General features: G+C 39.2%; 1 protein-coding gene across 1 annotated transcript in view; it reads left to right on the top strand.

Annotated features, from left to right (window-relative positions):
- TJP2 (tight junction protein 2) overlaps positions 1–21919 on the top strand; it is a 62701-nt gene that overhangs the window by 4995 nt on the left and 35787 nt on the right. Inside the window, exon 2 of the mRNA XM_083883855.1 lies at positions 6840–6960. The gene's annotated coding sequence lies outside the window, so the exon portion shown is untranslated. The remainder of the gene's footprint in view (positions 1–6839; positions 6961–21919) is intronic.

The raw sequence follows: 21919 nt of genomic DNA, 5'->3' as shown, positions 1-21919 counted from the left end.
GACTGTCACAGTAATTCCTATCACTTGAGCAAAAGCATGTAGGAAGACATGCTTGCTTCTTTGCTCTCTTAATAAGAGAATTCTTTGATCTGTAGCTGTTACACAGATTTTTGTTGAAAGAGAGAGAGAAAGAATAGGGTTTTGTGGGGTTTTTTTTCACAAGATGGAAAGTAATTTGTTGCTGTATTGGGCAATGACGGTTTTTTAGTCGGGTCTGAAGTGACTGAAGATGTGATCCTGCCTCTGCCATCAGTTTACAAGAAGTATGCTCTACATCTAATTAAGAGTGTATGACTGTTTTCATCTGTTGAGGATTAGAGCAAATGAAGGTTTTTGCTTTGATCTCGTAAATGGTTCTTTAATGGAGAAAAAAGCTCTGTCATTCTTTCCCCATTATCAGAAATACATTGTACTTTCCGAGGCATCACTTGTGTGTTCTCAGTTAGGAAAACTGTGCTGTTGTCTTTCCAATAAAACTTGATTTCTGTTCTTCCTGAAAAAAATACAAAGACAAAAAAAGTGGAGTGGATGATAATTCTCCAGCAGGAAACAATGGAGGAAGGTATGTTTTAGACTTTTGGTTTGCTCTACAAAAGTCATCCTTCACTAACAATGCATGTACTAGCAGCTTGGAATTTCTGTTTCTAAATAAAGTTGAAGGAAGTTGATAAACGGTGAGTCAACTTTCTCCCTCTAGATACCTGAAGATTTCACGCACTATTTAACCGAAAGCAGTACTTGGGAGCGACTTGTGCTCATTGTGTGGGCAACACACTTCCCTGTGCACAACACTAGTCATGAGGCTCCTTTTCTAGTCAGAATTAATATGCTTTGCTCAAAGAGACAAAAGATAAACCAGAGCTGCACTTAATGCTTTTTAGACTTTGCATAGGACTGACTTTGAAAACTGCTGTAGGAAAGTTTTTTTAAGAATGATTTCTTAGATTTATAAGGGGAAAGTTTAGAGTTAAAGAAGTGTTAAGGGAGAAGGTGGACAGAAAAAAATACCAAAACTTCAAAGGAGAAAGTGTGGTAATACTGAAGTTGTTAATGAAACCCACTTTGAGGGAAGACTGAATTTTATAAAAAATATTTCTGCTTTTGAGTAAAATTGAACTGTCATGGACTTCTACAGTCAGAAGATCCTGAAGTACTGGAATTGTCAAAAACTGCTCACTTCTTGTCTTGACTCTTCTTTCTCAGTACAGCCTTCACAATAGAGCTACCAAAGCTATCAGAAGACAGGAAGCATTCAGGCTTAATGACGTTAGCTGCGCTTGCAGGCTTCTAGTAGTACTCCGCTTTCCTAAGCTTCTTAATGCTTCGTATACAGATGTTTAAAGTTGTTGTTAAGTGATTTTTTTTTTTTTTTTTTTTTTTTTTTTTGGACACAAAGAAGTAATTTTTGCTTAATTCATGTGGTTTAAATATATTAATTATTTTTCTTAAGACATTACTACATTTCAGACTGCATACTCCTTATCAGCACACAACTATGTAGGTGATTTTTTTTTTCCCTCTGACAATTGTAGTGGTATTCCCAGAATCTAAAAGATGCTTGATTTTATTTTGCTCTTCTAAGGTCAGCCACATGTATTGCTATTTAGTAATTACTTGAGATAGGTCAGTATGTACATGTGCTAACATAACCTACAAATGTGATTGAATATAAAACACCAAATATGGCTAATGCAGGACTTTAAGTAATGTAGGATCTGGAAATAATTACACAAATCTTGTTGTTAAGAGCTAAATATTTTACAGCACAAGAAATTATCTTGGTTTCTAAATAAGGAACATGCAATATGATATCACTCCAATAAAAATACACACATGCCTAATAATACTAGGGAATAAATAACATGCACAATTTACATTGGGAAATTGTGGTTCCAGGCTCAGTCTTCCTTTCACATTTCTTCTTTCTATGTTTTTATCTCTATTACTGCGTAAGTGCATAATATTTATATATGTAATTATGTATATCTATATCTGTATATATAAGCATTAATTTCTTACTATCTAAGCACCATTATATCAATGTTTCCTTGATTAGTTTTGCAATCAAGTACATCTCTTTGAATATTGCAATTTGACAGTACTACTGTGTCTCAGAAATGTCACTGTTACGTCTTGCAACATATGCATCTGTCTCCACCTTTGTAGTTCATACCTGAGGTCTTTGGCATGTACAGATACTTACCTCATGGCTAGAACAATTCTGAAGTGGGATGTGGCTTCTGGCATCATGTGAGGCACATTTGAATGACTAGTAGCTATCATAATGGGAGTCTCTAGTTTTCTTAATACTGTACAAGCCACATAAGGAAGTAGTTCTACATGCCTTTTTCTGAGTAGATCAGCTAAATCCCTTTTGACACTTGTGACATAGCTTTCTGGTGCTTTCTGGTGAGAAAAGTTAAGGCAAAAGCTATTTTTGTCTGTCTCAAGTTTTCTGTGCAGTTCTCTTTTATTCCCTGGATGGATTTGACAGAGAAGTTACCTAGTGCTCCATTAGCAGTTGAAAGATTATAGACAGCAGAGATTTAGCAAAGGATTAGTCAATTGGAGAGTGTGCATTATCCGACCAGGCTTAGAACCGTGATTGTCTCTTCAATCATTTTCATTAGTGTCTTATTCAAAGATCAAATTACGTAACAATGACGTTTCTGGGGAATCTGGTAGGAGTTTTTCTTTGGCTTCTCTCTCTCTTCTACTAACTATCCATGCCTGGGAGAGGGAAAAAAAGCATTATTTTTATGCTTCAAACTTGCAGCATGTTTTAAAAAACAGCATTTAAATTCAGTGAAGAGGCATGACTTCAGTTGCAGCATCTGTGTTTGGATGATAACTTAGCATGGTGGAACTCTTGAGGAAGGCAGGATGCGGTACAAGAAATACATAACTATTTTAGAAGCAGCGATAGGTATTACCCCCCTTAACAAGAGGGAATTGCTTCCTGAGGGTAGACATGCAAATCTGTGGCAACATCCAGGGTAAGTGTTAAAAAGCAATCAGTGAGTAACGATGGGAAAAATTGTGCTCACCTTGAATCATGCATTTTTAAAACTTGTTTTCAGAAAGAGGAGAGTTATTAATAAAACAGATAATCTTTTTTTGTACTTTGTGAGAGCTGTATCTTCAGTAGTTGTGGTTGAACTTAGTGGTTTCATTAGAGATTTCTTGTCCTTGGCTAGAGGAATAACTAGAAGAAAGTTATTTCTAAATGAGAAGTTTGCTGAAGAACAGAAAGAATAAACATGTGTATACTGATCAGAACAGAAATGAAATGGCTATTTTGTATTTTTTGCTTGCTACTAACCTGATGTATGTGTGTGTTTACCCTCTTCTCATTTAAAAAATACATATTTTAATTTTTATCTGTCAGAAAAGCTGTTTCTAAAATGAGAAAAGGAAAACCACTCTTGTCTGTGCAGGCAACTTTACTTCTCTGCTTAAAAGCAGGAGTTCATCATACTTAGAAATATTGTTTCCCTGCTAGAAGGTTTTTCCTGATTTTTATTAAAATAATCCAGAGTGCTTTCTTGTACCACACAACTTGAGTATTAGGCTTCAGAAAAATCCTTCTGTATGTAATTGTTTCCACCAAAAAGTACGTTGTGTGGAAAATGGAGTTGTCATTCTCTCCCACCTGCCCCTGTGGGAGATCGATGTAGCATGGATGGATGGGTGTCTTCACAGTTCTTCTGGTCTCCCCTATTTTTATAATACAACAGAACATTGTCACCTTGTTTCAGACACTGCAGAGGAGTGCAAAATATAAGACGCTTTTGTCCAAGGCCAATTAGTATGTTTCTATTGGTTTGGAATAGTTCTATGTAAGCAAGACTTCAAAGAAAAACTTGGATTATAATGGTGGCTCTTTGACTATAACTGAATTCAGATTTATCCTGTAATTTTTCTACAAATGCGCTTTCTTTAATGGTGGTAGCAACAGTAACAGCAAATAAATCACTAAGTATCACATGATTTATTTTTATTTTCCAGATCTATCCCCAGAACCACAAAATCTAGTCTAGAAAATACACCGATGGAAATGGTTTTGCACCTTTTTATTAACACAACTGTTCTTCATGTTGGTCCTAAATTTCCAGTGTCATCTTAATGAGTGCTTGTAGGGCTTTTTGTTAAAAACTTGCCCATCAGGAGGGATTCTTGGTGCCATGTATTTAGACTCAGGATAGCAGAGTGTGCTGAACTGCGACTTCCTTTGATTGTTCCATATAAATTTTGTACATGCAAATCTCTTTGATTTTTTCAGCTGCTCTTTATATGTTGATAAAATGGTACCTGATTTCTCCTGCTATTTTGAGAAACTCTGTTGGAAAGTAATGATATGTTCTTGTAGAATTCTTCTTTGTTCTCAAGTAGGTTAGTCTGCCAGAGTCACAGCTTGAATCAAACCTCTAAAAATGAAACTTACAAACTGTAATGTCTATTTCTTTTATAACTGTGACTGTTTGTCTTTCATCTATTACTGAGTATTAGTCAGTATCAAAATATAAAATACACTGTTAAAATCTGTTTTTATTTCCAGCCTTCTTATTTAGACATCTTGCTTTCAGGGAGAGGTTTAGTTAATGTGATTGTTGCACACACTTGGAATTATATTTGGATTTGCCATTCCAAAAGTTTCAGAAAAGCAGACAAGCTGTTGTCATTGGACTGTAATAGGGATCCCTTTTATGTTTTTATTAAAATTTTCAGGGAATGAAAGGTTGATAACCAGGAATTGTGTCAAAGTAAACTGAGGTGACAAAAAAAGCACTTTTTTTTTTGTAGCCGCATACTACTTGTTCTAGATGACTGGAATAAACACATAAATAATAGCAGTCTGCTAAGATCAGCTCAGCACTCACCTTCTAGAGGTACTCTGTCACATTCTTTGTAAAAATAAAATGTTATAGAAGTGTGAGAGTGTGTGTATAGAAAAAAAAATGCAACATAACAAGACACTTTCCAAAACGTAATACTGAATAATGGGTATAGAGGTCCTCATTTGTTGACTCCTCACAGCACAAATTCAGGTGCATAATTAAGCACTTTATTTTTATTAAACATCTCTTAAAATAAAAAGTGTGAGTGTGATGCTAGGTCCAGAGCCAGTTTGAAAGTTGTAAGAATTCTGCTTAAAATCCCAGACTACTATGTAAAAGAAAGTAGGAAAGACAGATACATTATTTTGCTAAGGTATTCATTTATATTTTCATATCAAAGACATTACAAAGTTATGTTTTTCTACTTCCATCTTTGCTTGGAATAGTGATGTGATTTCTGTGACAGATTGATTTTTATAAAGTTTGACAAAGTGAAAATTATGGCAGCAGTGGTAGTTAGGAATATCTTGCTTGTATGACTTTTCTGCAGCCTCCAGAATAGTATTTTGTGCACTGCCTAGAACAATAAAGCTGAAGTTTGTTTTGAATGCATGGTATAGCTTGTGCTGCTCTTTGATGGTCATATAAATTCATATTAAGCATCTTTTTGTTCTGCAACTTCTGAAATCATGCCTTGATTTAAAACTGTATTTTACTTTTAGAAAAATGCATTTATGCTGGAAGAGTATTAGGAGAAAGGAGAAAATAACCTTCTGGCTTCTAGGTGTGATGTCTGGCAGGTGCTTGCATTGTTGCATGTTTTAAAAAGTTAATCTGAAACAAAATGTATTTTTTTAATATTTTAGAAATTTTAATTTTGCTTTTTTGAACCTGTGACCTCACTATTTTTATGCTCAGGAAAAAGTGGGTGTTACACACAAGACACATCAAAACTTGGGCCAGACTTTCAGACGATTGGGGACATTCTGCAGAATTCTTTCAGTATCTCCTTCTAACGTCTCTCAAGCCATCTAGAAATGGCTAATGGATTATTAACCATAACGAAAAAGCATCTATACATTGCAGGGGACTGGGGGGGGGGGGCAGGACCAAAAAACAAACTCAAACCTGCTCAAAGAATAACTACTAAACTTTTCTAGGGAAGTTTGGCTATATCTGTCTTTGAAGATGAAACGCTTTGGAAAGATGTTTTGGAGAGAAGAATTAAAATTACTGAGATGCATGTTGGTTTTCTTTTAAAAACAAAACAAAAGCCACCACCAAAACCTAACCATTAGCTTGTGTTTCTATTTCTGTCAAAAGATCCTTCTTTATCTTAGTGAAACCATTGATTTTCTCTTTTCCCACTGGAGATAATCAAAGACTAGACAAGGGGTCAGGGAGAAGGGGAGGCCTGTGACAGGGATGCTGAATGGAAACTAACATCCTACTTGTGCCCAGGAGGGGTAGCTAAAGCCTGTTGAGCAGGGGAAGGGAAATAGAAGTTTACACTGCGAACTGTTTTTCTTTCTACCATTTGGCCACCGAAGTCCTTAAGTTACCATCTAATGCCATTGGACTGCATGTATCCAATTGTTCTTGCTGAGGATATGCTCAAGATACAATGCTGTTACTAGTTTTCCTGTGAACAGTCTTGTGGAAGCTAAACAATCAGACCAAAACTAAATTAAAACAAAAAGCCAGATGGTTTGTGCAGAGGACCAGTGCAACAAAGTAACTATAAGTATGCTTCCTGTCAATACCTTACTTCATTGGCAAAAATGTATTGATGGCTTTGCATGCAGGCTCGTGTGTAAATATTGCTGAGTATCTCCTTTTTTCAAGCACTATTTCCAGTTGATTGCCAGGGAAGCTAAAGCATGTCAAACTAAGCAGAGAAATATATTTTATCTCCTCTTTATCTCTAGGATTTCAGTGTTCCAGGCTTCACAAGCACTCTTTTGTGGTTATACGTGACTTAAATGAAACTTTCTTTTTCAGGGAGCAAACTACTGCACTGCCATCTCCTTGTGAGTGGGACTGGGAGCACAGCTGCACATCAAGCCCAAAGCATCGCACAGCCAGCAGACAACGGCACTCAAAGATCACCACTCCTCCCAAGGTACTGGTCAAGTTGCATCAGTTAGACCTAGCCATTAGTTTAAAACTATGTACTGTTCTCATGTGCCAGCTAAGATGTACATTCTTTTAGCTCTGTTTTCATAAGGTTTCAAGAAATTGTACTTAGTAGAATAGTATGAAATTAAAACTAGTTCTTTTGAATTCTCAAAGAACCTGAAAATTATTACATGCACATTTGCTGAGAACTTCATGATGTACAACAGGCCTCCAGAAGAGGAGAGGTTTCTGCAATGAAGTCAATATTCTGCTAAAGTAATGCAAATAATAATGCAGGCCTGTACTAGTTCATCTGTAAGCTAAACATTGGTAAAGAATGGATGTAATCTATGATGGTGTCTTCAGCAAATATAAATATTTAGCATGGACTTAAGGATAAATAAATTACCTTAAGCAGAAAGGGTAATATTCATGAGAGTTGCTTAGTGACTCAGTCAGTCCTGGGAAACAAAAAAGCCACACACAGGGAGAGTTGTTTTGCTGCATATTTTCTTACAGTACATCACTAAGGTGAATATAATCCTTTTGGCATATTAACCTTGCTTTTGAAACTTTTTCTCAAGTGCTTCCAGAAAGACAATAAAATGCGTCCTTAGTTTTATGTGTTGATTGAACATGCTTGGTTTGTTTTTGTAAGTCATTAAGAGATGATGATTTTAAGAGAGGCAAGGATTTTTATGCTGATGTTTTGCAAAACTATAATTGACTTTTATTTTTGAGATGAATAGCTATTGCTGCTTTAGTAATTTACTTGAAAATATGCATATCTGCTGTCCTGACTTTATAATTTTTGACATACTTAACCAAAGCTGTTTAATTTTCTGGGAGTGATTGAAAATTTGATATGAGAATATCAGTGAAATGTAACTAGGCAGGAATGTCTCTGCTGAAGTCTTGAGCACCCTCTGACATTTTCCTCAAAACAAAACTTTCAATGGTAGGGTATGCAAACTTTACATCAGGGAATGTGGATAGTTGCAAGCTCAACACTTAGCAAAAGAAACAGCAGAACCATTTATCAGCAAGGTCAAAATGGCTCAGAAGGTACACATTTGTTTGCGGGCTTCTAGGAGCTGTGGAACCGGCAGGTGAATGACTGGTATGGCTGTGTCCATCTGCTTTCTCCTTGATTATTCTTGCTGTTCTCTTCTGGACTCTTGCCAGCTCACTTTAGTCATTTGCAAAAAACATTTAGTCATTTTTACCAAAAACTCAAAAGTGGGCATTACTACCCTAGCTGGCACCTTGCTGTTTCTGGATAGGGCTGCAGAACTGCTTTGTTTCTTAATAAGTCCGTCAGCAGGAGATTTGCCAGTATAAATAGGATGGGGAGAGGCAGAGCTTAGTTTTTGTGCTGTAAAGAACTAACTTGGCTGAAGAACTGCTGTCCTGGGCTTTGTTTTTTAAATTAACCTCTATACCAGGAGAAAAGTAACACATCTTTGTGTATGTTACGTCTTGTGTAATCTGCATATTCTTTTGCTTGTTTTTAATAAGCATAAGGATCTCCATGAGAATGGGACCTTTGTTTTCTTTATTATGTTGTCTTAATTAATTTGAGCCATAACAGTTGACTACCATGGTAAAGCTTTGTTGTAGGGCTTGACTTCTAGTGGGGAAAGGCAGATAAACAGCTAAAAGCAGAGGATTGTTTCACAGCCTTGCCAGGAGTAGTCAAGAAACAGAGAAGAGAGGAAGGAAATGAGATGTAAGCAAAATGAATGTTCAAGTAGAATGTGCCTGCTGTTTAAAATGAAAAAGTTTGGGTTGGGGAAGAGATTTCCTTTCAAGTGTTGATACACATTTTGTATGGTGTTTAGGGAGAAAAACAGTGCACATTTGTGTGGTTTGGATTTGTTTAAACTACATTGTTATTTCACTCTTTAGAATAATGATACTAGCTTTTATAGCTTCTTAAAGTAGTAGAGGTTGAAGTGCTTATGCTAAGGAAAGTTGTTTCAATTTGTGTAGGCTGCAGAAGAGGAGATGGGGTGGTGGGGGGGTGTGTTCTAGCAGAGTCACTGTTAAGAAGACCCTGTTTCACTCTCTAGCAGGAGGTCAAACTGTTTCATTTACTTGCCTTACTAGAATAATTTTCAAGGAACTGCAGTGTAATTTAAAACATTGCTCAGATGAAAATATGTTTAGAACAAATAGACTGTATTTCTTTTTCTCACAACTATAATTTTTATTAACTCTTAACAAACACCTCTGCATATTCTCATGCTGTTTTATGTATCCCATGAATATGCTATACATCTATGTTTTATAATTTTATTCTTTGCAAAAAGAAAGCAGCAACAAACAAAACAAATAGTCTTCTGGTCTAAAGCAAAACGAATTTGTAATGTGTGAGATCTAGCAGAACTGATGACTGCCCAAAACATTGAGGAGAATATACATTACATTACATTATAAAAATATAGATATTACTTATTTTGTACTGTTAATGTCCACTGCTGTTCCTACTTGTTCAGCTTGTAAGACTATGTCTGTTTCAAATTTTTTTGTGACCTTGAAATTGAGTTTATGATTGGCTTAGAACAGTGCTGCCTCTTGCTCTAAATAATTATCTCTATTTTTAAATGTTTAGCAGTTTGAGGTGTCTCAGTAAATCTCTGTGCCTAGTTTAAAAAAAAATTAAAATATTCTGCTCTTGAAAACATCAAAATAGGTGGCCTCACAAGTGACAGAGGATTTGATACTGTTGATTACCCCATCAAAAATATGTACAAAGTGTGGGATGCTGTGTATGTTGGACTCTGTGTTTCTTCCTGGGACATCTATGCTTTCTAAAATAACAGCTTTAATATTCCTGCTTTGACATTTGGAAAGTGTGTATAGCTGTTCATCCTTACACTAGATCAAAGACAGCCAACAGACCAGGCCCAGCAGTTGCATGCCAAAATCTTTATGTTGCATAATCACAAGCTGTACTTTGGAAGTGGAGACAAGGGGCAGGATAATAATTGCATCATTCTGCTTTAAGCTGGAACTTGAGTCATGCAGTAACTCCAGAATGATAGGATGATTCAGGTGGTTTCTTGTACAATCTCGTAACCAAAACAAGGTCATCTGTGAGATCAGAACAAGTTGCTTGGGGCTTTACCCAGTTGGGTTTGAAAACCTCCTAGGACAGAGACCATACAACCTCTCTGCAGTGGGCCCATGATTTGCCTGTCCTCATGGGGAAAATCTTTTCCCTTTATGTACATCTGAACCTGTCTTGTTTGAACTTTGGCCCATTGTCTCTTATCCACTTTGCACTACTGCTAAGAACCTGGCCTCATCTCTTGAATCTCTTCCTGTCAGCACCAATGGGCTGCTGCTGAGTGTCCTGAAGCCATCCTTCCTCCAAGCTGGAAAAACCCTGCTGCCACAGCCTCCTCTTGCAGGGCCAGTGCTTCAGTCCCCACCATCTTGGTGACCCTCTGTTGGACTCACTTCTACACAAGGTAGCAAGTGTTGAGGTAGTATGCAAGGTGTCTCTTCTCCAGTCCCCCCAAAACAGAGATAAGGATTCCTGTGCCATATATGTAACAACCCCAGTGAAGAGCTGCATGTTTGAACCGTATGTATGGAGCTCCTGAGCAATTCCTGAGAGTCAGAGGTCAGCTACCTACACATCCTCTAATCCTGAAGGTTGAATCTGTTAGGGCCCAGCTTACTATATAAAGAAGCGGACGTAATTGGATTTATGAATCATTTAAGTAGGACTGGGCTGACTGATTTGTGTGATTTTGCAGGCTGATGACAAATGGCAGTCTAAAGAGATTGCCTGGAAGGGAAGGGGGAAGGCTGTTTGACAACATGGTATTTTTAGAAACTTCTACAATGTCTCTCCTGACAGGATCATGAACACTTGCTTTAAAACAAGAGCAAAACTGACATCTCTGTTCAGATAGTTCCACAACTGGACTAGCAGACTACATTTCCAGTATCTCTTTCTGAAATCAGTTCCCAGCTCTTTAAGGAGGTTGCCTTTTTGCCATGCTGTCTAGCAGCATTACCAAGAGTTGAACTTTAACATGTAAAGAAACAGGAAAAAATTGATTGTCATAGGGACAGGTTAAAAGGCTTGATGGTGGAGAGGAGGTGGAGAGAACCTGAATCACAACATGGTTGCTGCAGGCAAGTTTACAGAATAGCCTTACTGGGCTGGCTAGAGTAACTGTGAGAGCAGCTGCTTGTTTTAAATTTGCATTCACTAGTGTAGCATTAAATGGGTGTTCCCTCTGTGGATGCTGGAAGTGGCACATCTGCTTCATTCACAGTAGCATTAGATAATTTATGGAATATGTCCTAGGTTTTGCATGACTCAGGCTACAGCAAATGATCTCTCTAAACTAGTGCTACACAGACCATAGATTCAATCTGATTCTAGGCAAACAATGTCTCCCTTGGTTACTTAAACTGAAAATCTCAATGAGAAATGTCTTCACTGTAAGTTATTTGCGTGTTTTTCATAAAGTTAATACCAATAATCTTTCTATTGAAGTTAATTTTAAAATTCCTGTACACCTATGTAACATTTCATGAAATCCCTTGCAGATGATGCTGCTTGGTAGAGTTATAGCACATTCAGAATAGCTGGTCCTAAATACTGCAGAGAACAGAGCTGCAAATGTGTAGCTCAGTTCATATGATTTTGACATGGTGCTGATACCCAGCCTTTACTCTTCATGATGCAGTATCCCTGCAGGACTGACTACAACTGGACCTGCACCTCCCAGTTCAAAGAGAGACCAATGATTGAAATGTGCATGCAGCCATGCGTCCAAACACTCAGGGTGCTCAAGGACCTGCAGAGACACATCACACCATTTGGCTGGGGTTCCTGCCCCTCTTCTGCTTGTGTTGCTATCCCAAGTGAGTTTTATCTAGTTTCTAGGTATTCTGTATCCACACTGGGCAGGTTTTGTGGTGTTTCAGAGAGGATGAAAAAGGAGAGGTTATACCTGATGGTAAACAATATGCTTGAGCTGCATGTTAGGGAGTTGGATTTGTTTGGCTTACAAAGGAAGAGAATGGGGATGCTGTCCTCCCATGGAATAGCTGTTAGGTGAATTGAATGCTTTGAGAACCTGCTCCCCCTTTTCCTACCATAGGAGGCAGGTGCTGGAGGAGTTCACACAATCCTCGTCACTGTTTACACTGGTATCCTTCCATTTGCTGCTTATCTGGCAACATCTTCCTCTCATAAGGCCTTCCTGCATATCCATCTTGGGAGGACATCATGGTCAAAGAGCAGGCCTGAAAGTTTGTTCATGATGGTTGAATTGTAGGATAAGAAACCTGGCAATTGTTACTGCCCTGTTTCTTACATCAGTCCATGCCATCACTATGAGCATCTGGGCATTTGGCCAAGCTCTGGAGTGAGCATGAGTGCTAGAGGCCACTTAGTGCTCACATTTGGAGGCTGGTATGGGATGATTTATATGCCCATTGTGGCAGAGTAGCTGTTTAGTTTGAGGAAAAAAAATAAGAAAGCAGGAAAGGATATGTATACTTTTCTCTTAAAAGTGAGAAATTTTATGGACAAACATGGGAAATATTTTGATAAATCCACGAGGATTATTTTCCATCTGTTATTGCAGGAAACCAAATAGAGACAAACTGATAGGCCCTTCCCAGATGGCATTTGGTGGTAAGGGATTGAAAACCAGCCTATCTGGCTTGCATAACTGTGGTCAGTTCCTTAGGCTAGCATGGTGTGTTAACCCTGCTTGTGCCCTAGAGCTCAGGGAAGTATAGCCTCTGTTAGTGATAACATCCTGTGGCTCTGATGAAGTTACAAAACATGCCAAAATGAGGCATTAGTGAAGCCACAGCTTTTGTCTGGAACCACAAATAATCCTTCTTGGCCTTGGACAGGATACCTAGACTCTTAGATTGCTCTAACTGGCACTGCCTGCCAAGAGGCTGTGTCTAGTGGGGGAATCTAGTGGTAGCTCTTTATCTCTTGCCAGGACCTATGTGGAAGGAAGCAGCTTCAGGAGCCTGGTGCTCTACTTTATGCTGTCATGACCTTTGTGTTTGTGTTTAGAGATGGCAGTCACAAGATCTAGTGGCTTCTCCTTTTCCTCTCCCACCTCACGTCTGACAAACGCTTCTTTTCAAAAAGTATATTGCCATCCAGCTTAAAACAAATGTTGTTCTTGCATCTAAAATGTGTAGTTGTCTGCAACAAAATCATGTTGTCTTCATTGTGTCATGTCATTTCAACAAGTACTGGACAGTGGATTTCTCTGGTAATGCTGTGATGTAACATTCTGTGCTGATGTTGAGAAACAGTGCTCTGTGGAAAGTTGCCTCCAATTTGTAGGTGTGCACCGGTGTGGAGAGTGACAGCTGTTTTGTCTTGCCATGCTGTATCTCATGGACAAATTATTGATGCCAGGAGCTATCACAGGATTCCATGTGTGTGAAAAACCTGGCCTGGCCCCCTGTGCTTCATTTCTCCAAGTGGTCCTGACTTCAGCCATATACTGGACTGCTAGTGCTGAAAGAAAAAGTTGTATGATACCACTCACTTGTAAAAATGAGAGGAGGAACAACATGAAAGAAGAGCAAAATTTCTGGCCTTTGTTTGTTTGTTCTGTTCAAATTTGAGAGTAGGCTATACAAAGTAATGGGGTGTTTGCTTTTTCCGTTTTTTTTTTAACATTGGCTTAGAAAGTTTTTCCCTTACAGTTGGTTCTCATTCTTAGTTTCTTCCTTCCAAAAGTTGATTCAAGTATTGCCTCATCCACCCAAAATAGCATAAAGCCAGGAAGACGGCAGCACTTGGGAAAGAAGTCTTTATTTCTGAATATAATGTGGTTGAATTTCTGCCCATCTTCTCATCTTTCCTGCTTTTAGTCACCACTCATTTCTGCAAGCTCTTGAGAATAGTTAACTCAATAACGTGTTTTTTTAGAATATGTAATTACAGCCCTCAAAGCAAGCGATTTGGCCTCTAAATTGATGGCAACGGAGTGGACTTTGGAGACTGATGTGGAAGGCTGTTAGGTGGTGGGAAGGAAGTCTGACCACGGCTGTGGACGGGAGGAGTCTGTCGGCTTTTGGGGGCTTTCACACCCACGTCCACCTAAAAACACACTGACAGACAAGGTGGACAGGACTGGTGCACGCCTGACAGAACAGGCCTTTGGATGCACAGGCTGTGGCTGTTCGCAAACCTGGTGTCAGGAACGCTGCTCAGGCTCGGGCCAGCGGCCCATCGCTCCCGTTCATCCTGTGACAGGCGTCACTGCCGGCCGCTGCCAAGGGCAGGAACACAAGAAATATTTTTGTAAAGGGGGAATAACAATTCTTTTCTTCCCAGGGAGAATGGAAGTGTTTTTTCGCCTCCCCGGGGCGTTTACAGGCACGATTGGCTGGCGGCGGGGGCGGCCGGGCCCCGGCAGGACAAAGTCTCTCTGTGGAGGGCTGCTCAGAGCCGGCTTTGTCCCCGGCCAGCGGCGCGGCCGGCTCCCCGGCGGGGCGGAGGCGGCAGGAGCATTCCCCGGGCTGCCGGGACTGAGCGCCAGCCCCGAGGCCGCGGGCGGCGATGTTACTATGGGAGCCACGCAGGGCTCGGCCGGGAGCGGCCCGCGGGAGCCCGCGCCGGGGGCGGAGCAGGTCGGTAACATCCCCGCGCTCCTCCTCCCGCACCGCGGGCCCCCAGGGGAGGGCGCAGGGCGGGGCGCGGTGACACCGCGGACAGGTGTGTTTGTCACCCGCGGGACTCGCCTGCGGCTCCAGCGGAGAAGCCGCGGGTGCCGAGGAGAGGAGCCGCTCGGTGCGGGTTTGCTCCGCTCCCCACCCCGGGCCGGCGGAGACGGTGCTGGAGCCCCGGGCGGCGGGAATACCGTGTTTTTTCCGGTTAAATGGAAGCGGAGAGGCAGCCTGACCTCCGAAGCGCTGACCGGTCCCTGCGGCGCCCCAGGGCGACACGTAGTTTTGTATTTTAAATACTGGTTGGGGTCAGTGTGCAGGTCAGGATTTTAACTGAAGTTTGATGGAGAAAAAACTCTTCCCCCTCTCCCTGGTCCCGGGTTTTTTTAATCTTTTTATTTATTTTTTTATTATTATTATTAATTTTTTTTTTTTTTAAGATTGTCAGTTGCTGAACTGCAGTAACCAATGTGGCTGTGGAGCAGTAGGCAGCATCTGTCAGGAGTGGAGGGGTGGTGCGGTGTGCGTGCTGGCATGCAGAAAACTGAATTTATCTGTAGTCACTTCCCCCACCCCCGCTAAAGTGTGAATGGAGGCCATAAACACTTATTTACACCTCATACTTTGTTTCGTGGTTTGTAGAATAATCAGTACTCTTATTTGTCCTTGCAGTGTGGATTATTATAGGTGATTATTTCCATACTCTGTGTGTTCAAGTTGTTTTTTACTTAGATGGTTTCGGTTTTGCTTGTTGTTGGTTTTGTTTGGTTGGGATTTTTTCACCACAGAGGTTGTGCAGTTGATCCGGGTAACTTACTCCACTCTTCTTGTTCTGTTGTCTTCATCCTCACCTGTATTTGAATGTTTGATCTCTTCTTGATCCGTCTTGTAAGCCCTTTGGCACAGATCGCAGCGTATTTGACACTGTTGTTTCAGTACATTTGGTAAGTAGGTATAATAATTTGCTCATGGCTCTGGTGAGAGAAATAGAAACAGCCATAACAGTGTGCTGGTGACTTGCCTTGCAGGGTTCTCTTGAGGATGAGGTTTATATGTGTTGTCCTGAGATGGACGGAAAGTCTGACTTGTGCACGTTTGATCTACAGGAGTTACAAAGCCTGCATTGTGCCACTTCATGTGGCTATAGTTAAAATACTTCACTTAAAGGAAGTTATAGTCATTATGAAATGATTCCTGAAGTAAGACCTTTCACAGTATATTCAAACAAATGTAGTGACAGACTCTGTTGTCTGTCTTTTTCCATTTGTCTCAAATAGTAACATTTTTTTGGGCCTGTTTTTATCAATATTGGTGGAATCCTTTAGAAGTTAATGACAATGTTTCTGTTGGCTTGATAAAAACTGTGGGTTTTCAGGTCTCAACTGACAGTATGGCATTTCTTCAAACCATTTTAAGGCCTGCCTTTCATGTAAAGAAGTAAAAAATAATTGGTTTGGTTAAAACTTCTTTTTGGTTCACAGCTGTGAGTCCATGTAGTTTGGAAGTTGGTTGTGTTGGTTACGAATTCAGTGCCAGCTTCTCTGTGAGCAGAATGGGAGCTTTAGGTGATCCTTCTGTCTGCCTACTGTCTGAGACTGCGAGAAAGCTCACGTTTCTTATGTGGACTGGACTTAACTGGGGAGACATGGTCAGAGTCGCTACTGCAGTGGTTATGTTTCTTATAAAACAGTTGCTAATAAGGCCACAATTCCATTTCATTTATAAAGACAGCTATTTGCTCATTATTTTGTAGAAAAAGAGAAAAGAACCTGGAGAGATACTACAGCTATGAGTTCTAGCTTCATCTTTATTTTTTCTAATGAAGTTGCACAAACAATATAAAATTTATAGCTGTACTAGGAATTCTGACTAATTCGTGGCTGTTAAAATTGCAAATGAACTTAGAATCACTTCGGTTTTTTAAGCCATATTTGGAACGTATTTCTTACCATGAAAATTAGGGATTCTCCAAGAACTTTATGTGATCTGTGCTGAGAGGAGAGACATATACTGCAAGTACCAGCCTTCAGGCAGATTTATGCTCCTGAATGCATCCTAACTGGAGTGTACAGTGGAAAACAACATGTAAATGCAATTACTCTCAATGCTTTGTGAGAATAAAGCATCGTCTGTCTAACTTACTAAATAGTAGGAGAGGTGCCTTCATGAACTCTTGAGGCGTCTCTATCCCAGATCTTCAAAATACAGTAAAGAAGAGCAGGCTCCTTTAAAGAAAGCCTGCAGTTCTAGCAGTTAACTAAACAGGCAGATAATCATCAGCAGCAGCTTTCCAGGTGTTTGTGTCTTGTGTTGTGCCCTATTAAGTAATCAGAAAGCAATATCTTTTTGTGTATTCTTCCACTGGAGTCCCTAGATCTAATAAACAATACTGTGTGGGTGTTTCATAACTGAGTTTTGGATGGTTCTTGTTTAAAAAACCCACAATATTTTAAAAAACCAAACCCTTGGAAAGAAACCAGCTCTGATTAAGAGCATCTGAATATAGCTACAAGAAATAATGCACCTATTCATTATTCATTTATTTATGACTTAATAATATGTGTATACTTAGTCTGCTCTACCATTTGCTTGCACATGTGTGCCCATTCTGTGATTAGAGCGCATCCCAAATGCTTACCCCTTACGACTTCTAGTCAGTATGAATTTTTCAGAGATAATGCAGGATGTCTAGCTAGACTGTGATTCTAGGCTCAATAAACAAAGCTCTGAGAAGCAAATTGTTGGCCTTTGACTGAACTGAGAAGCTTGCTGCCCGGGTCAGCGCTTGGCACTGATTGCTCTTCTTTCTATGTTCAGCACTTGCAAAAATCCGGTGGATAATGTGGGTTTCTTTTAAAGGCCATGGCTGAGGATTCTTCTGTCCAATCAGCATTTCAGAAGCTTTTTGAAGAGTTGCAGAACAGCATGAAAAATAACTTACATTTTTTATTTCTTTGTTTTCCTTAGTAATTCTTACTCCAGAAATAAAAAGTGGTCAGTGGTTTTGGTTATTCTGTTCATAGAGTTGATACATTATTAAAGCAATTGAAGTGACAGTAGCATAGCTAATTGGTAGCATGTGTGTGCATGCTCTTTAGATGATGCATAAGAATTCGTTTTTTCTGTGTGGAACTGTGCTTGCGTTGTTTTGTCTGTGGGCTAAGTAACGACTATAGGTTGGCTGTAAATTTTTGTTATCTAACACTTACTTTCCTAAAAGTCTTTCAGTGGGGATGTTGTTTCTGACTACGTACTTTGGCAGGAACGCCCTTTCAGTTGCTGGCAGTTGACAAATACTTGTATGTGCTTTACCTCAGTATGATGTGTTACATTAGGGCAAAAAATGCCGGTGTCAGACTTTCTAAAGACATAGTGTTGATTACAGACAGATGCCTACTGACATTTCCAATAGCTGCTGTGCACTCAGCTCCCCTTTGGTAATAATTATTTCCTGGGTGTTTGTGTGCAGTGCCCAGTGCACCTGAAAGATGTAAGGATAGGTTAAGATGGTGGAAGATGATGAGGAGTCTTGTACCTCAGGGACATTTGTTGAGCTGTTGGTAAAATGTGAGACCCCGTGTACCAGAGTACCTGTACTGTTGCTATATCCCTCTTTGCTGCCCTTTTAGTGTATGTGAGATACTTTTAACCTAGTTCTAACATATGTGGATGTCTTTAGTATGTTTTGTCATTTTCTGGGTTTTTTTTGTTTGACAGGTTATTATGATATCTGTTTAATTTTGCTATGGTGGTGAATGATAAAATTTAATTAGTTAAATTTTATTCATTAACTTCTCTCCCCTGTTTTTATAATTTGACCTAATTTTCAGCTCTTTTCCCAAGCTTTCTTTTCATGGTTTGTCTTGTAGAAGCCAGTAAATAAGTTCCTAATGATTTCTGCAGCAATAAGAATAGACCGAATCTCTTGGATCACAATAATTTGAAAAAAGGATTAAATTTACCTTGGATTTTTTTTAAAGCTTGTTCTTCTATAGGCAGGTACATAACTTCAGTTTCTTTCAGATGGGGAAAAAAGCAGAACACTTTATTAAGGTCTGCTTCTGCTTTATGTCAGAAGGTTCTTGAAGTGTATAATGCTCTTTCATGTGGCTCAGACCACAAGAAGAAAACTTTCTGTTCCAAATCTCAGATGAGAAATGAACTTTTAGTTCATTTACCAAAGTGATGTTTGCTCTGGGTGGTAATTTAATGGAAGCATTTCTAAACCTTAATTCTGAGCTGTTTAGTTTCCCTTCAGCCACATATGCAAAAGCATTCTCTTGTTTTTCTTTCTTAGTTCTTTTCAAAGCCTCATGTGGTTTATGAAAGTTGCAAAAGGAGGAATATTTTTTTTTCTGTCCCTTGCTGAGCTTGTTCTGGTTAGTTTATTCTTTGTGTACTCAGTTTGCAGTTCAGTGGAAGTGGCCCTTTTTCATAGGGATGTGTCAGTTTGGTTTCATTTAATGGTTGGAGTGATGCCTGAAGTTACATTGATGTTACATGCATATCAAGTGTTGACTTGGTGGAAATATTGCATCAAGGGCTCTAGTTTTCAATTGTTCTGCTGGCATCCTTTCAAGTGAAGAAACAATGGCTGCAGATAAACTTGGATTAGTGCTATAGGAATGAACCAGACACATGAAAGTTGCTATCTTGATATGAAAAAAAAGGGCAGCTGACTTCACTCCTCTGCCCCTTGTGTTGGTTTAGTGCTTGTTTATGGACTGCTGTCATTAACACTATTGGTAGGAATAATTTCTACATATGCTGGAGGTGTATGTGGTAAATTCTTCATAGCAATATTAGTCATGCATAACTGCGTGGTATACTTAGAGTTCACATCCAGCCTTGCAAAAGGATTGAGGGAAAGAAATGAAAAATACCTGAATTTTACTAGTCTCATCTGTTGTTTTCTTGCCTGAGAGTGTTTTATCAGTGTTATCACGTATGGGTGGATTTTAGTGTAATACTACTTTATGTTGGATGATAGGTTGCTGGTGACACTGTCCCATAAAAATTCAGAGCTGTAGCTATATGATTAATCTTGTTGTTCAAAAAAATAATTATACTCCTTTGGAGGCTCTGAGGAAGAAACCTCATTGTGAGTAAAGGGATTCTGAATGTGTTTTACTGAAGTAGGTGTAGCTGGCTTAATCCATTGTCTCATGGTATATAAGGTCTTTGGAAGGGCTGGGTGATAGTTTGTTTCCTCTTTTTCTAAATACACTGTGAGGAGTATCAGTATAAGATTTACAGACCTAAAGCCTTCAAATGCAATCCCCAGATCTGCATTTGTATCTGTGCATCCCACTGTCTGAATCACAGAAAAATTGCTAAACTCCCTTTTGCAAAAGATTTTGTTTTCATTTTAGTTATGTGCAAGACAAATTAAAGTTTAGGAGTGAACTTCAGCAATGCTCTGGCATGACTGGGTGGACTGTTTGAGACATCTTGAGGGGGAGAGGTGGGTTGCTTAGACCTTGAAGGCAGGAGTGTGGTGCTAGAAAGAAGGGAATGTGGAGAGGTGTGACTAGTGTGACTGGAAAACAGTTAAAAGTTGGCTAATAAATCAAACTGGGTTTTGTGGCATGTATATGAATGATGCTGAATGTATGACTTCAAGCTCAAAACAGCTTGATTTTAGAGAGTTTTGGTATCTTTTGGTGAATGTGACCTTCAGTTTGATATTTGTGATATGGCATTGTTAATTGTATGAAATGCACCGCATAGTGTGAATTTTGTGGGGTTTTAGGCTTAGATATGATCAAATGTACCATTAAATTTTATGCATTACACGGAGCTATATTCAGGTTTATTTCCTTCAGACAAAAAAATAAAGCTAATGTGACATTGTGTTGTAAGATTACATACTTAGACATATACGCACAGGAATGCTTGACTAAAAGTAAAATGCTTCCAAGAATACAGTGTATTTGTTGTTCTATTAATAGGGTGAGAACAAAGGCTACTAGAAACCTTAACAGGGATAGAAAGTGGATGAAGCTGGGAAACTGTCAATTGTTCCATTGCTTGAATAGTCTTGCATTATGACTGGATGATTAAATATAAATGCTGGCCTGATTGGATTGTATCCCAGTAATGAATTGGCCTTTCAAAAACCAGTTGCAGGAAGTAGTAGACAGGTACCCAGCTTGTTTTTCTCAAATTCCAGAGTTGCAGGTGTTGAATGACCAATGGAATAACAATCTTCTGATGCCAGAGTTGGTCACTTCTATTGCTTAGTTTGCTATTTGAATGCGGATGCAGGAAGACGAGGCATTCAAAAACAGTAGCAGTACAAAGTGTACTGCTGAAGTTGAATAAAATTATAATTAGAACTTTGGACAGTGGAATATGTATGGTGCTTCAGTGATTTGATTTTTTGTTTTTGTTGTTTTGTTTGCGTTTTTTCTTCTGTTTATTTTTTTTCAATTTTAAGATGCCACAAAACTAAAAGCTATGTTCTAGCTGCAGAGAATAAATAATTCATGAAATTAGGTACTTCAGGAATGATGGCTGCATTTACTTTATTTCACAGTTAACTTAATTTTTTCTTAATGAGGTTGTATATGTACACCTACTGAGTCTGATTTACTTCACCATCAAATCCTGATACTGCAAGCACACCAGAACCAAATTTTTGAATTTTTATTTTATTATGCCAAGACAAGTTCAAGTCCCATTGGACTCAGTTTATGCACAATTTGCTGTAGCACTTTAATTCTCAGACTTCATTTGTGTGGGTATCTCAAGGAAGGTCCAGAAATATTGTGGCTGTAAATAAATGTGTTACATTTACAATTAAAGTGAGTGGGGCTGACTAAGTTAGAAGTAGCTTTTAAAGCTAGAGTTGATCAGGTGAACTGAAAGTTCAATGTCCCTTGAGTAGTGACCTTCCTGAAGTGTATCCAAAGAACCTTCCTAGCACCATAATCTGTGTGACGGGGTGAAAGTCTAGGAAAAACATTCAGAAAACGAAACAGCAAATAAACTCTTCACTTTCCAGTGCATACGCACATATCCTACATTAAAGTATAATTGATCTGTAAGCCTTTTACCTCAATTAATTTTGATCTTCAGATTAAATCACTTGGCTTCCAGGTTTTTATCTCTTGAAGCCTTACTGAGTTTTTAAAAAACAAGTTGTGGAGAAATCTACTTCACTGCAAGCCTGGGCACATGCTGTGCCTCTTGAGGTGGAGTTTGTTTTCTTTAGAGCCACTTCAACACCTGTGGGAGAATAAATGGTCATTTCCAAGGCTCCTCCACTGGACTGGTGCTGT

Source organism: Zosterops lateralis (genome assembly GCF_965231275.1).
Source record: "Zosterops lateralis genome assembly, chromosome: Z".
Lineage (NCBI taxonomy): Eukaryota > Metazoa > Chordata > Aves > Passeriformes > Zosteropidae > Zosterops > Zosterops lateralis.
Note: the sequence above shows the minus strand (reverse complement) of the source record. Positions and strands in the feature narration are given on the sequence as shown.